General features: G+C 43.7%; 1 long non-coding RNA gene across 1 annotated transcript; it reads right to left on the bottom strand.

Annotated features, from left to right (window-relative positions):
• Positions 1-7,427: 7,427 nt before the first annotated feature.
• Positions 7,428-15,332, bottom strand: LOC128832754 (uncharacterized). The gene is made up of 3 exons (XR_008444045.1): positions 15,024-15,332; positions 14,155-14,427; positions 7,428-8,380 (listed from the first exon to the last, which is right to left on the bottom strand). It is a non-coding gene; the product is annotated as an uncharacterized LOC128832754 (long non-coding RNA).
• Between the last annotated feature and the right edge of the window lie 647 nt (positions 15,333-15,979).

Genomic DNA, 15,979 nt, shown 5'->3' with positions numbered 1-15,979 from the left:
TATGGTCTAATCCAGAATCCTGAGGAATTACGAACGAGAGGCTCAGTTCCGCCCACACACCTAACACCCAAGTGTACAAGCCAGAAATTCATTAACTGGTTAACCAGAACAGAACCAGAACCAGAGTCAGATAGTGTTTCCTCATCCTATTAGGGCTCACCTTATCGGAGCACGAACCCCAGGGGCCGCGGTGAAGCAGAGAAAGAGGGGCTAAACACCCCATTGGCGCCGTTCCCAGTTCGCCACAGCCGTCTGAAGTCCAATGTCCAAGCTAGGAGAGTCCCATCTGGGTCGCCAGAAACTGTTACCGAAATATCGGGTCCACCTAGCTGAGAGCCAATAACAGACAGACAGGGATAAGGAAGGGTTGCTTTATTCTGCAGAAAAAAGGAGAGCCTTGCACCTTGGTACAAAGACTCTGTCTTATACAAATTTCATAGAAGTTTTATACACACTCAGACAAAGACTCCTGCCGTGTTAACACTTGATTGGTGGTTGCCAGACTCTGCACTTCTGCTATCTGGTCAGTGAAAACTGGTTTGGAGCCAGTTTTTTCTGCCTTAAGGCAGGGGAGACAAGGTAGTTTAAAAGTTCAGGATAGCTGTGTACGTGAGGCGCCTGCTACCCCTAATGGCCATTGGTAGCCATAACGGCTGCTAGATTGTTAAGGAAGTGGGGGTCACTGCTGACTATTACTATTACTCCAGTTTACAAGGTCATCCAGATCTTCCTGTAGGATATCCCGGTCTCTCTCTGTATTGGCAATACCTCCCAGTTTTGTGTCATCCACAAACTTTATTAGCATATTCCCACTTTTTGTGCCAAAGTCAGTAATAAAAAGATTAAATAAGATTGGTCCCAAAACCGATCCCTGAGGAATTCCACTAGTAACCTCCCTCCAGCCTGACAGTTCACATTTCAGTATGACTTGTTGTAGTCTCCCCTTTAACCAGTTCCTTATCCACCTTTCAATTTTCATACTGATCCCCATCTTTTCCAATTTAGCTAATAATTCCCCATGTGGAACCGTATCAAATGCCTTACTGAAATCGAGGTAAATTAGATCTACTGCATTTCCTTTATCTAAAAGATATGTTACCTTCTAAAAGAAGGAGATCCATTTGGTTTGGCACAATCTACCTTTTGTAAAACCATGTTTTATTTTGTCCCAATTACCATTGACCTCAATGTCCTTAACTACTTTCTCCTTCAAAATGTTTTCCAAGACCTCACATACTACAGATGTCAAACTAACAGGCCTGTAGTTACCCGGATCACTTTTTTTCCCTTTCTTAAAAACAGGAACTATGTTAGCAATTCTCCAGTCATACGATACAACCCCTGAGTTTACAGATTCATTAAAAATTCTTGCTGATGGGCTTGTAATTTCATGTGCCAGTTCCTTTAATATTCTTGGATGAAGATTATCTGGGCCCCCCCGATTTAGTCCCATTAAGCTGTTCGAGTTTGGCTTCTACCTCGGATGTGGTAATATCCACCTCCATATCCTCATTCCCATTTGTCATCGTACCATAATCCCTAAGCTCCTCATTAGCCTCATTAAAGACTGAGGCAAAGTATTTGTTTAGATATTGGGCCATGCCTAGATTATCCTTAACCTCCACTCCATCCTCAGTGTTTAGCGGTCCCACGTCTTCTTTCTTTGTTTTCTTTTTATTTATATGGCTATAGAACCTTTTACTATTGGTTTTAATTCCCTTTGCAAGGTCCAACTCTACATGGCCTTTCTCACTTCATCCCTACATGTTCTGACCTCAATAAGGTAGCTTTCCTTGCTGACCCCTCCCATCTTCCACTCCTTGTAGGCTTTCTCCTTTTTCTTAATCACCTCTCTGAGATGCTTGCTCATCCAGCTTGATTTACAACTCCTGCCTATGAATTTTTTCCCCTTTCTTGGGATGCAGGTTTCTGATAGTTTCTGCAAATTTGACTTGAAGTAATTCCAGGCCTCCTCTGCCTTTAGATCCACAAGTTCTTCAGTCCAATCCACTTCCCGAACTAATTTCCTTAAGTTTTTAAAGTTATCCCTTTTGAAATAAAAAACCCTAGTCTATTTTTGTTTATCCTTCCATTTAGTTTGAACTGAATTAGCTCATGATTGCTCAAACCAAGGTTGTCCCCTACAACCATTTCTTCTATGAGGTCCTCACTACTCACCAAAACCAAATCTAAAATGACATTCCCTCTTGTTGGTTCAGCAACTACTTGATGAAGGAATCAATCAGCTATTGCATCCAGGAAAATCTGAGCCCTATTATTATTACTAGCACTTGTCCTCCAGTCTATATCTGGGAAGTTAAAGTCTCCCATAATCACACAATTCCCATTAGTATTTACTTCATTAAAAACATTAAAGAGGTCTCTATCCATATCCAAATCAGATCCCGGTGGTATATACCACACCCCAAACACTATCCCAGGGGAGGCGCTAGTAGCTTTCTTCCCCAATGTGATTTTTGCCCAGACAGACTCTGTCTTATCCATTCCATCACTTCTTATTTCTTTATAGTCTACCTCATCATTGATATACAATGCTACTCCACCACCTTTGCCTTTATTTCTGTCTTTTCTAAACAGCACATACCCTTCAATACCTCTACTCCAGTCATGACTACTATTCCACCATGTTTCTGTTATCCCTATAATATCTGGTTTCACTTCCTGCACCAGAAACTCTAGTTCCTCCATTTTGTTACCTAGGCTCCTCACATTGGTGTACAGACATCTTAATTTTTGCTGTTTGGCTTTGCTCACATTCTTTACCCGATTAGGCACAGACATTCTACTGCCAGTATCACCTATTAGACTGATATCTACACTACCCTTCCTCCTTATGTTTATTCTGCTACCCACAGCTGTATCCTTTCTTACTTCGTTTTTTTCCCTCTCAATGTCAAAATCCAGCGTGGAGATTACCTGGACATCTCCCAACCATCTCCCCCAAATTCCTAGTTTAAAGCTCTCTTAATCAGTTGTGCCAGCTTCCATCCTAGAACTCTATTTCCCTCCCTCCTCAGGTGAAGTCCATCCCAAGAGAACAGTTCTCTGTCCATGAATGCCTCCCAGTGGTCATACATCCCAAAGCCCTCCTTATAGCACCACTGCCTGAGCCATCTGTTGATCATCATAATCTTGTCACATCTTTGTTGCCCTTCTCTAGGAACAGGCAGAATCCCATTGAAGATCACCTGAGCCTCGATTTCCTTAAGCATCTTCCCCAGCTTGGCATAGTCTCCCTTGATCTGTTCCAGCAAGACTCTAGCCATATCATTTGTTCCCATATGATGAACAATCAGTGGATTCTTTTCCGCTCCCATTAGGATCCTCAGGTCCACATCCTGTATCTTAGCACCGGATGTCTGTGGCTCTATTAAACTTCCAACCCTTCAGGGTATATTGAAAAGGTGCGTGCCTGGAGTCAAATGTCGTTTCTTCAAAAGAGCCTTGGGCTGGGATGCATCACCAGCCCATCACCCAGGCCCTCACCTCCCTGGGGTTACTGGCTTCTGCCAGGACCACAACGAAGTGGGGCAGGGCAGCCCCCCTCCCCTTGGCCCTAGAGTCTACTACACATTCACAGAGCCAGTCTCTCCGGTGGGAGGGGAGGGCAGGGAGGGGGGAGACATCCCAGCTGGTTCCGGTCTCTCTGGTTGGAGGGAAGGGGGGAGACATCCCAGCTGGTTGTGGTCTCTGTGGTGGGAGAGAAGGGGAGAGATCCTGGCCGGTTCTGGTCTCTCTGGTGGGAGGAAAGGGGGGAGACGTCTTGGCTAGTTCTCATCTCTCATTGTTACCATCTTTGCCTGTTACTTTGGGGTATGCTCATTTATTAGGGTTAGTCTTCAGGGTGGGGTTCTGTACTTCTATCAATGTACTGCATGTGTCACTTGTATTCTCAGAGAGCTCTATGTCTCCCTGCTGCAAGTTCCCTCCCAAGGGAGCTATCCTGCAGGACCTAGGTTCCCCAGGGCTGGGTTCTTCCAGCCCCAGAATGAGACGAACACACACACACACTAACAGAGCATGTCTGAGAGGACCGGGTTAATCAGCACTCCCAAGTCGACCCCTTATACGTCCCTGGACTCAATAAGCTGGGTCAAACAGCACTTCCAACCTGTCACCTTCATAGGCCCTTGGACTCAGCTGGCTGGGTCGAACAGCACCTCCAAGCTGGCACCCTCATATGCCATGGGTACCACACCGGAATAGAGCATGCTTAAGCAGGCTGGGTCGTGCAGCGCTTTCAATCAGCCATCCTCATATGCCCCTGGATTCAGCAGACTGGGTTGAGCAGCACTTCCAAGCTGCTACCCTCATATGTCCCAGGTTTAGCACGTCTCTATCCCCACTTTCACATTACAATTGTTCTGGTAGTAACCGACTTGCTGAGCAAACCCCACAGGATTTTTGGGCACTGCAGGGATCTTTTAGCTTAGGTACGAGGAGCACCCCCAGCCCAGATCCCTGACCCACTCCTGAACTGGGAGGACTTTCTGGGAGGAGTGGGGACACAGCGCGCTCAGGGGAGGAGGCGGAGAAGAGGCAGGGCAGGAGCAGGGACTTGGGGGAAGGGGGTGGAATGAGGTGGGAAGGGGGAGGGGCTGGCATGTGAAAAGGCAGGGTGGGGTGGAGACTTTGGGAAAGCGGTGTAATGGGGGTGGGGCGAGGGCGGTGGAGGGGTGGGAAGAGGTGGGGTAGGGGCAGAGGCAGGGCCAGAGGTGGGGGCGGGGGTCGAGCACGCACTGGGCAGAGGGGAAGGCGGCACCTATGACATTATCCATGTATGATCATGCTTATATTAGCTAATTACCCAATTAACTATTTATTTCTCTTTAACAGGTAAAAAATTGATCTTGGTGTTTGTCCCCACTGGAGACCTAAATTTGTTTAATTGTGTTTCAACCATTGCAACTAACAAAGCCACAAAAAGCATACTTACCTTGTCTTCTACAGTCCAGATTCTTCAAACCTCCATTGAATCCCAAATGGGCCTTTGCCCATATGGAAATTGTTCATGTTTTTCCTGTGAATTTTCATATAACTTTTCTTCTCTGTTGCTAATGTAAGCAAAATCTCCCCCATTCACCAAATTCCCTTAAATGCTTAGTGTTTCTTAAAAAAATGTTAATGGGATTAATTTTTTATTGCAATAAAAGTTCTTAAATTTCTATTTTGATATGTTTTTGATTTTTGTAAAAATAAGTCTAGGAAAAAGAGAAACATATTTCCCCTCTCCACGAGTTATTCTCATATAGAGGACTGGAAATTCCACAAATTTGGACTCATGCGCTACATAGCTCCATTGACTTAACCTGTAATGGAGTCGGGACAATTTACCAGCTCAGGATCTACCCTGTGGGGTTTAAATTAATTTTTTCCATTAGGGATAGGCGTGACTTATTTCCTGTATTTTAAATTAAAGCATCTACAGTGAGGTAACATCTTTTATTGGACCCATTTCTGTTGGTGAGAGAGACAAGCTTTTGAAAAAGAGGTTAGTGTAAGCTTAAAAGCATGTCTCTCTCTTTCTCTCTCCAACAGAAGCTGGTCCAAGAAAAGATATTATCTCACCCATCTAGTGTCTCTAATATCCTTAAACTGACACAGCTACAACACTGCATACAACAGCTACAGTGACATTTTCTTCTTCTGTTTATTCTCTTCTTTCTGATTGCTCTATGACCACAGATATGTAAATGAGTTTTTGGAATTCCCCAAGAGTCTCTCTGATAATTCTACCAGTTTATTCCCTTTTTTAATTCTGTCAGAAACCACTGACATAAGATTGAAATAATTACAGAAAATAGTATGCCTGAAAAATAATCTGTAATCATAAATACTATTTCCATAGGCTTGATTGCATCAATACTATACTAAGGCTTGGAAGAATTTTACTGGTAAGTAAGTAAATGTCAATTTCACCGTACAGACAGAAACAGATAATTTTTTTCCCATGGATAATAATCAAAATGTACAGATAGACAAAGTAAGAAAAAGGCTGTTTGAGAACTTATTAGCATGTGATTTGAGCATATTCACTTTGTATATTTTGACGTGATGTTGACAATTGGTGTTTTTACAGTTACAAAGCTTTAACTTTTTTACCTTAATGTCTACTATCGTTAAATAATTACTGTCTGCCCCTCATTGTGGGACACCCTCCATGATTTCCCGCAACTGTGAAGATTTAAACGGATAAAAATAAAAAAAAGTTTTAAAATAAACATAGACAATATCTATCTAAATTATATAAAAATGAATTCTGCTAAGCTTCACTATACTGTATATCTTCCTAAAATAACAGGAGGAAGTCTAAGCAAAGTGAGCACAGAATATACTGCTACCTAGAAGCCCATCAATGGTTTGAAAGAATAAAATATACATGAGTTGCAAACCAATTTGGTATTAATTAAATAGATTGGAATTATACAGACATATAAATCAGAAGCACATAACTGTCTACAAAAATATTGTAATAATTAAAGTATTGATTTCTGTGGAAAATGTTAAAGATAGCTGAAATAACAAAGATCATTATTTAATATCAATGGCAGAAAGAACAACAAGGAATCCGGTGGCACCTTAAAGACTAACAGATTTATTTGGGCATAAGCTTTCCTGGGTAAAAAAAACCTCACTTGTTCAGATTCATCCAAGTGAGGTTTTTTACCCACAAAAGCTTATGCCCAAATAAATCTAGGTTTCAGAGTAGCAGCCGTGTTAGTCTGTATCCGCAAAAAGAACGGGAGTACTTGTGGCACCTTAGAGACTAACAAATTTATTAGAGCATAAGCTTTCGTGGACTACAGCCCACTTCTTCGGATGCATATAAATTTGTTAGTCTCTAAGGTGCCACAAGTACTCCTGTTCTTTTTCCAAATAAATCTGTTAGTCTTTAAGGTGCCACCCCACCAGACTCCTTGTTGTTTTTGTGGATACAGACTAAAATGGCTACCCCCGATAAATGGCAGAAAGTGGTATACTTATTGCAAGATTGCATACATAAGCCAATTCTATATTGTGATGCATTTACAGATATATCATTGGATTTAATAAAATATGTTAATACCTCATCCAAAGTATTCGGATATTGCATTTACAAAAAATGTAAAACGTCTGTGGATAAAAGCAAGAATTATGATTTAATTCTTCAATTAAAGCACTTTGTATGCAGTCACTCAGTAATATACTTCTCTATTACATTCTCCCTAATTCCTTGATTCTAACATCAGTTTCTGAAGGTCAGCACACACCTACAATCCAGGGCTGACCAGAGGATTCAAAGCAATTTCGGGGGCCACTTCCATAAAAAAAAGTTGCAATACTATAAAATATTATATTCTAGTGGGGGCCCCTGCGAGGCCTGGGGCCTGGGGCAAATTGCCCCACTTGCCTCCCCCCCCCCCCCCCCCCCCCCGCCCGGGAGGCCATGCCACAATGAAAAACTACCAGCTCTGTAGACTAGCTTTAAGTGGCGATATGAGAATGATATGGAGGTTTTCTGCACGAGCTGTCTACCAACAAAACAATCAGCATCATTATTTAAGGTCACACGCTAGCCCGATGTTGTTCTGAATGCCAGGCCAGCCAGCCTACTGTGAAACGGCCCAGGCTTCTAGCTGCCGCTCTAAAAACCAGGTACCTGATCTGCTCCTCACTCGCCCCCACCCTTGCCACCGCGACAGCAGTTCGCTCCTCTATACCCCTCCTCTCGCTCTAATCATCACCCTTCTCCCTCCCCGTCCCGCGGCGGGCGGGCTGTGGGGGGAAGTTTGAAGCTCAGGGTAAGGGCAGCAGCTTCGTTCTCTTCCTGGGCTTGTGCCAACGCTGCGCATATCCCAGGCGGGGCCGCATGCACGTTCAGTGGCAGCACGGACAACGCAGATTGCTCCCCTGGCTCCTGCTGCAGGTGCTGCTCTGTGCTGGTGGCGGGGCGGAGCTGTCATTCAGTAGGCTCAGGCTGGCCAGAGAGGGAGATTTGTTGCTGTAATAGCTCACATAGGACAGAAAGGCAGAGTCCTGCAGGTGCCAGCTATGCAGTCCGTGTCCTTCCCACAGAAAGTGCGACTGCCTCCTGTTGCAGCCCCGTGGAAACTCCCACAACCCCTTGCGCCTCCTCCAGTAGTTTATGCTGCAGCTCCTCTCTCAGTGCAGGAGAATAATCACAGCCCTAACTGGGGCAGGACACAGTGTGGGGGAATAAACCCTTCAGCATCTGTATTGTGGGGCTTCTTTAAACTGGAAGAGTGAACCTGCTGCACAGCTCCCCTGACATGCAGGGCCCTTGCACCCTGAAACAGCATGAGCAGCTGAAGGAAGACCACTTGAGCATCCAGCTGGATTTATCACAGCACTTGAAGTTCTGAAATTGAAAGAAGGATTCTTTTATTTTCCACTTTGTGGGATATCAGCAAGATGAATTCAAGCTCTCTAGTGTTGTGGTTATTGCTCATATTTGAAATATCTTTAAAGGTATGCTGTTCCATTGTGACTCAATGTTTAGTGTGTGTAGTAGCGCAAAGGCGATTTTTAATTTATACTTTAATGAAGTAGTGTTTGCAAATATTTTCTAGAGTACACCGCTGTATTCTGGTGAAACAGCAGCTGGAGCTACTGGAAGACAAAACAACCCCCATACCTCACTGCACTCTTAGATGTTGGACTTCATGGAAAACAGTGGTAATCAATAAGGTTTTAGATCCTAATCCTTAAACTCAACAGCTCATAAATTTTGTCAACCCTTAGAGTTATACAATGCTGTAAACAGTAATAATTGCATACAAAGTGATCTAAACCCAATAAAAAATCCTCCTCCTGTCTTTCTTGTACATGCTGCACATTACACTCACTGTAATTATTCTTCTGCTGGTAATTATTTTACTGTGCACCTTTGTAAGAAGACATTTTCACAGATGTTAAGTTCTATCAGGATATTGATGTGCAAAACAAGGAAAAGGACTGCTATCTTTGACATAAATATAAAAAAAGACTGGTTTATAAAAAGTACAATATTACATATTCTGAGAATTGCAGGACTGTATGAAGTGTAATTGATTTTTGGAATCTAAATTTTTTTAGCCCTATATATGGGAGTTATGGGATGCAACATGCACTGTGATACTATACTCTAACGGTGTAACTAAGCATAATTAGATTTATCAAACAAAATGCCAAAACGTCTCTGATGCATCTAGTGTACTTTAGGTACTGGAATGTTTCAGGTACTGAATAATATTTTCCTTGAAAAAACACAAAAACTGCTAATTAACTAGTTTATGCTCTAAATCACATCACAGTAATTAATTTGTTGTTGTTGTTAGGTGGTGGGTTTTTTTTTGGTAATGCTTAAGCATGGGTTTGCTTTTCAGCTGTATTGATAATTGGGCAACATTTTCCCCATACACATTATATACAGCATGCTACTGTAACTTTAATTTAAATAGCTGTATTTTCTACTGGTCCTCTTCCAGTCTAGAATCATTGTCTTATAAAATAAGAGCAACTATAATAATCATCATAATTTAGTACTGAGGAAATGACACCCACATATACCCCCAACATAATGACAAGATGCTCTTATTTGTTAGTTTTCATGAACTAGTGAGAGACTATTCAGTTTAGGAACAAGTTGATGATTATTTCAGTTTTTGACCTCCAGATATTTAAATGTAGGAGTCAAAATTGAGTGTTAGTAATGTTCAGTGGTGTTATGACTTTCAAAATATATGTAGACTTTATCCATAATCATTAAAAATGAAGGTAAGCTCTTTATTGTGCACATAAAACATCCAGTTGTTTAGCATACTATGGAACTACTCCATACTGTAATAGTACTATCCAAATGTATAATGGGAATCCTTGCATGACAAAGATGGAAAAGGACACAAGAGGGTGCTAAATGTAAACAATGCAGTCAAAGGGGGAAAGAGTCCTGTCCTGGTTTCTTGCAAATCAATGGAGAAACTCTCCTTGACTTTAGTGAGAGAGAGATCAGGCCTATAATACTAAATTGGCTATGTTCAGAGAGTAGTGTCAATTCAGTCTTTATTCTGTAGTTCCCTTTCATAGTACACACAATATACATTTCTTATCATATTTACTTATATATCTTTATCACCTCTTGCATCTGCAATTCATTTAAGAATTCTGAAAAATTCCAGCACTAACTGCTTTACCATCCAACTTATAAACAAGCTTGTTACCTGTATATAAAGAATGCAATTGATTTCTAGCAAAAAACAAACAAAAAGCCCCCCACACATATAAATGTTTGGCTAGTCAAGCATCAATCTTGCTATGTTCTTAATAGTTTACTTGATTTTTTAAAAAGTTATAGTCTTCAGGATTCCACTCAAGAAAACTTGTGAAAATAACTGTTTAAAAATTGTGATGATTATAGTTCCCTTTTTTAAAGTAGCTCCTGGGATGGCTTGCGTACTTTAAAAAACAGTCCTACCAAAACAGTACTACTGTTGTGTTTAAGTCTGATTCCATATTTTTAAACATAGAATATCAGGGTTGGAAGGGACCTCAGGAGGTCATCTAGTCCAACTCCCTGCTCAAAGCAGGACCAATTCCCAACTAAATCATCCCAGGAAGGGCTTTGTCAAGCCTGACCTTAAAAACCTCTAAGGAAGGAGATTCCAACACCTCCCTGGGTAACCCATTCCAGTGCTTCACCACCCTCCTAGTGAAAAAGTTTTTCCTAATATCCACCCTAAACCTCCCCCACTGCAACTTGAGACCATTACCTCTTGTTCTGTCATCTGGTACCACTGAGAACAGTCTAGATCCATCCTCTTTGGAACTCCCTTTCAGGTAGTTGAAAGCAGCTATCAAATCCTCCCACCGCCCCCGATTCTTCTCTTCTGCAGACTAAACAATCCCAGTTCCCTCAGCCTATCCTCATAAGTCATGTGGTCCAGCCCCCAATCATTTTTGTTGCCCTCCGCTGGACTCTTTCCAATTTTTCCACATCCTTCTTGTAGTGTGGGACCCAAAACTGGACACAGTACTCCAGATGAGGCCTCACCAAATCCAAATAGAGGGGAATGATCACATCCCTCGATCGGCTGGCAATGCCCCTACTTATACAGCCCAAAATGCTGTTAGCCTTCTTGGCAACAAGGACACACTGTTGACTCATATCCAGCTTCTCATCCACTGTAACCCCTAGGTCCTTTACTGCAGAACTGCTGCCTAGCCATTCGGTCCCTAGTCTATAGCAGTGCACGGGATTCATCCGTTTTAAGTGCAGGACTCGCACTTGTCCTTGTTGAACCTCATCGGGTTTCTTTTGGCCCAATCCTCTAATTTGTCTAGGTCCTTCTGTATCCTATCCCTACCCTCCAGTGAATTTACCACTCCTCTCAGCTTAGTGTCATCTGCAAACTTGCTGAGGGTGCAGTCCATGCCATCCTCCTGATCATTAATGAAGATATTGAACAAAATCGGCCCCAGGACCGACTCTTGGGACACTCCGCTTGATACTGGCTGCCAACTAGATATGGAGCCATTGATCACTACCCGTTGAGCCCGACGATCTAGCCAGTTTTCTATCTACCTTTTAGTCCATTCATCCAGCCCATACTTTTTTAACTTGCCAGCAAGCATACTGTGGGAGACCATATCAAAAGCTTTTCTAAAGTCAAGGAATAACACGGCCACTGCTTTCCCCTCATCCACAGAGCCAGTTATCTCCTCATAGAAGGCAATTAGGTTAGTCAGGCATGACTTGCCCTTGGTGAATCCATGCTGACTGTTCCTGATCACTTTCCTCTCCTCTAAATGCTTCAGATTTGATTCCTTGAGGACCTGCTCCATGATTTTTTCAGGGGCTGAGGTGAGGCTGACTAGCCTGTAGTTCCCCGGATCCTCCTCCTTCCCTTTTTTAAAGATGGGCACTACATTAGCCTTTTTCCAGTCATCCGGGACCTCCCCCAATCGCCATGAGTTTTCAAAGGTAATGGCCAATGGCTCTGCAATCACATCCGCCAACTCCTTTAGCACCCTCGGATGCAGCACATCCGGCCCCATGGACTTGTGCCTGTCCAGCTTTTCTAAATAGTCCCGAACCACTTCTTTCTCCACAGAGGGCTGGTCACCACCGCCCCATGCTGTGCTGCCCAGTGCAGTAGTCTTGTAGCTGACCTTGTTCGTGAAGACAGAGGCAAAAAAAGCATTGAGTACATTAGCTTTTTCCACATCCTCTGTCACTAGGTTGCCTCCCTCATTCAGTAAGGGGCTCACACTTTCCTTGACTTTCTTCTTGTTGCTAACATACCTGAAGAAACCCTTCTTGTTACTCTTAACATCTCTTGCTAGCTGCAACTCCAAGTGTGATTTGGCCTTCCTGATTTCACTCCTGCATGCCTGAGCAATATTTTTATACTCTTCCCTGGTCATTTGTCCAATCTTTCACTTCTTGTAAGCTTCTTTTTTGTGTTTAAGATCAGCAAGGATTTCATTGTTAAGCCAAGCTGGTCGCCTGCCATATTTACTATTCTTTCTACACACGGGGATGGTTTGTTCCTGCAACCTCTATAACGATTCTTTAAAATACAGCCATCTCTCCTGGACTCCTTTCCCCCTCATTTATTCTCCTAGGGGATCCTGCCCATCAGTTCCCTGAGGGAATCAAAGTCTGCTTTTCTGAAGTCCAGGGTCCGTATTCTGCTGCTCTCCTTTCTTCCTTGTGTCAGAATCCTGAACTCGACCATCTCATGGTCACTGCCTCCCAGATTCCCACTTCTGCTTACCCTACTAATTCTTCCCAGTTTGTGAGCAGCAGGTCAAGAAAAGCTCTGCCCCTAGTTGGTTCCTCCATCACTTGCACCAGGAAATTGTCCCCTACACTTTCCAAAAACGTACTTCCTGCATTGTCTGTGCACCGCTGTATTGCTCTCTCAGCAGATATCAGGGTGATTGAAGTCTCCCATGAGAACCAGGGTCTGTGATCTAGTAACTTCTGTTAGTTGCCGGAAGAAAGCCTCGTCCACCTCATCCCCCTGGTCTGGTGGTCTATAACAGACTCCCACCACAACATCACCCTTGTTGCTCACACTTCTCAACTTAATCCAGAGATTCTCAGGTTTTTCTGCAGTTTCATATTGGAGCTCTGAGCAGTGATACTGCTCTCTTACATACAATGCAACTCCCCCGTTTTTCTGCCCTGCCTGTCCTTCCTGAACAGTTTATATCCATCCATGACAGTACTCCAGTCATGTGAGTTATCCCACCAAGTCTCTGATATTCCAATCACATCATAGTTCCTTGACTGTGCCAGGACTTCCAGTTCTCCCTGCTTGTTTCCCAGGCTTCTTGCATTTGTGTATAGGCACTTACGATAACTCGCTGATCGTCCCGCTTTCTCAGTATGAGACAGGAGTCCTCCCCTCTTGCGCTCCCCTGCTCATGCTTCCTCCCGGTATCCCATTTCCCCACTTACCTCAGGGCTTTGGTCTCCTTCCCCTGGTGAACCTAATTTAAAGCCCTCCTCACTAGGTTAGCCAGTCTGCTTGCGAAGATGCTCTTCCCTCTCTTTGTTAGGTGGAGCCCGTCTCTGCCTAGTACTCCTCCTTCTTGGAACACCATCCCATGGTCAAAGAATCCAAAGCCTTCTTTCCGACACCACCTGCATAGCCATTCGTTGACTTCCATGATTCGATGGACTCTACCCAGGCCTTTTCCTTCCACAGGGAGAATGGACGAGAACACCACTTGCACCTCAAACTCCTTTATCCTTCTTCCCAGTGCAATGTAGTCCGCTCAAGGGCATTCTTGGCAGTATCATTGGTGCCCACGTGGAGAAGCAGGAAGGGGTAGCAATCTGAGGGCTTGATGAGTCTCGGCAGTCTCTCAGTCACATCGTGAATCCTAGCTCCTGGCAAGCAGCAGACCTCTCAGTTTTCCCGGTCAGGGCGGCAGATAGATGACTCAGTCCCCCTGAGGAGGGAGTCCCCGACCACCAGCACCCGCCTCCTTCTCTTGGGAGCGGTGGTCATGGAACCCCCATCCCTAGTACAGTGCATCTCATGCCTTCCAATCGGTGGAGTATCCTTCTGCTCCCTCAGATGTATCATCTAGTCCACTCTCCGCATTAGTACCTGTGGAGAGAACATGAAAACGGTTGCTCACCTGTATCTGCATTGCTGGTACGTGGACGCTCCTCTTTCTTCTTCTGGAAGTCACATGCTGCCAAATTTCTTCACTGTCCTTCTGTCCCTGCTGCGCAGCCTGCTCTGATTCTTCAGAATGTTGTGCCCGTAGAAGCATAACCTGACGTCTGTGCAGGAAATCTTCATTTTCTCTTATGCAACACAGGATCGATACCTGTTTCTCCAGACCTCGAACCTCCTCTTCCAATACGGAGACCAGCTTGCACTTTGTACAGACAAAGTCGCTTCTCTCCTGTGGAAGAAAGACAAACATGGCACATCCTGTGCAGGTAACAAGAGCCGAACGCCCACCAACCATATTACCTTCCTTCTAAGAGCTTCCTCAGCTGTTGCAGTAACTACTCAGGGAAGCCTGCAAGATGAAAGCCTCAGTGCGCTCTCCCCAGGCAAACTCCCAGGCAAACTCCCTCTGTTAGCCTCCACTGCTCGCCTAGACTAGATGCCTTTGTGGTCTGACCCACTGCCCTGTGAAATCAATTAAAAGGCTCCCACTGACTTCAGTGGGCTCTGGATTGGACCCTTAAGTCAAGTCTTTGAGCACAGACCTTTAGTGTCTGGGGTCAACATTAGCAAGAGCTGGAAATCTCACATCAATTTATTTTTATTTGTTCCTCGTTTTTATACTACTATAAAAGTATTTGGAATTTCAGATAGATGGATGTGTGTCACTTCAAGTTTCTATCAACTTAATTAATATGAAGAGATAAAAGTAAGACATGAATATTCAATACAAATACATGTTAGAAACATATTACATTTGAAAATAACTTAATTAGTTCAAAGAGAGATCTGGACCAGTTTATCAGAGGAATTGTATGCTGGGTTTACCTGTGATGGTGTGGGGCGGGGCTCAGTAGCCCTGTATGGCCATTCTGATGTTTTTTCCCTTTGTTCCTCTGAAGGATCAGAGATGGCCACAGCTGGAGATGGATAGGGTGGTTCCTGTGCTCTGAGGTGATACAGAACATTCTTTCAGGTGGTTGGCTGACTGGTTTTTATTCACAGGCTCGGGGTCTACCTGCTGTCATATGTAGAGTCAGGAAGAAGTTTTCCCCCAGGTGAGGTTGGCAGTGACCCTGGGTTTTTTTCATCTTCCTCTGCAGCGTGGGAGTTGGGACGATTGCCAGGGTCACTTGGGTATATCTCCATCAATGTCCTGCTATTAAAAAATATAAATATGAAACCCTCTCTCTTTCATCTTTCCCAAACTGAAGATAAAGCTTATTAGATTTTTACTGTTGCTTTGCTATGTCTGTGCACATGAGAAGAAATTGAGTGGAAGCAAATTAGAAAACATGCTCTTTATCGAGGTCCCTACCCAGAAAAGCACTTAAGCACATGCTTAATTTTGTGTATATGGATATTCCTATTGATATCAAACAGTAACAAACACACAACCAAATTTAGGCTGGCCATTGCTCAAAGACATACAACAGGAAATAATGGGAAGAGGTGGAGCACAGAGTAGAAATTGATCTTGATTGTTGCTTTCCCCAGAACCTGCAGAGAAGCCACTCTGTCAGGCCACAGCAACATGATGAATGGTTGGGTATTCCAATTTGAGATGTTAGAGGGATTTCCCTTCATCCTCCGACTTCCCTGGTTCTTGTCACGCAGACAGCAAGCAGCAAAAGACCAGAAGTCCAAAGTGCAATGCAATGTTTTTAGAAGTTAGTTTCCAAGCAAGCATATTCCGAAGCCCTTCACACCAGTCGGGCTTATCTCTAAATGCCAATAGAATCTGTTCCCCAGTATTCTGTTCCCAGCTCTGACACCGCAGAGCA

The sequence above is a fragment of the Malaclemys terrapin genome, chromosome 2, assembly GCF_027887155.1.
Source record: "Malaclemys terrapin pileata isolate rMalTer1 chromosome 2, rMalTer1.hap1, whole genome shotgun sequence".
In the NCBI taxonomy this organism is placed as follows: domain Eukaryota; kingdom Metazoa; phylum Chordata; order Testudines; family Emydidae; genus Malaclemys; species Malaclemys terrapin.
This window is presented reverse-complemented; position numbering and strand designations above follow the sequence as displayed.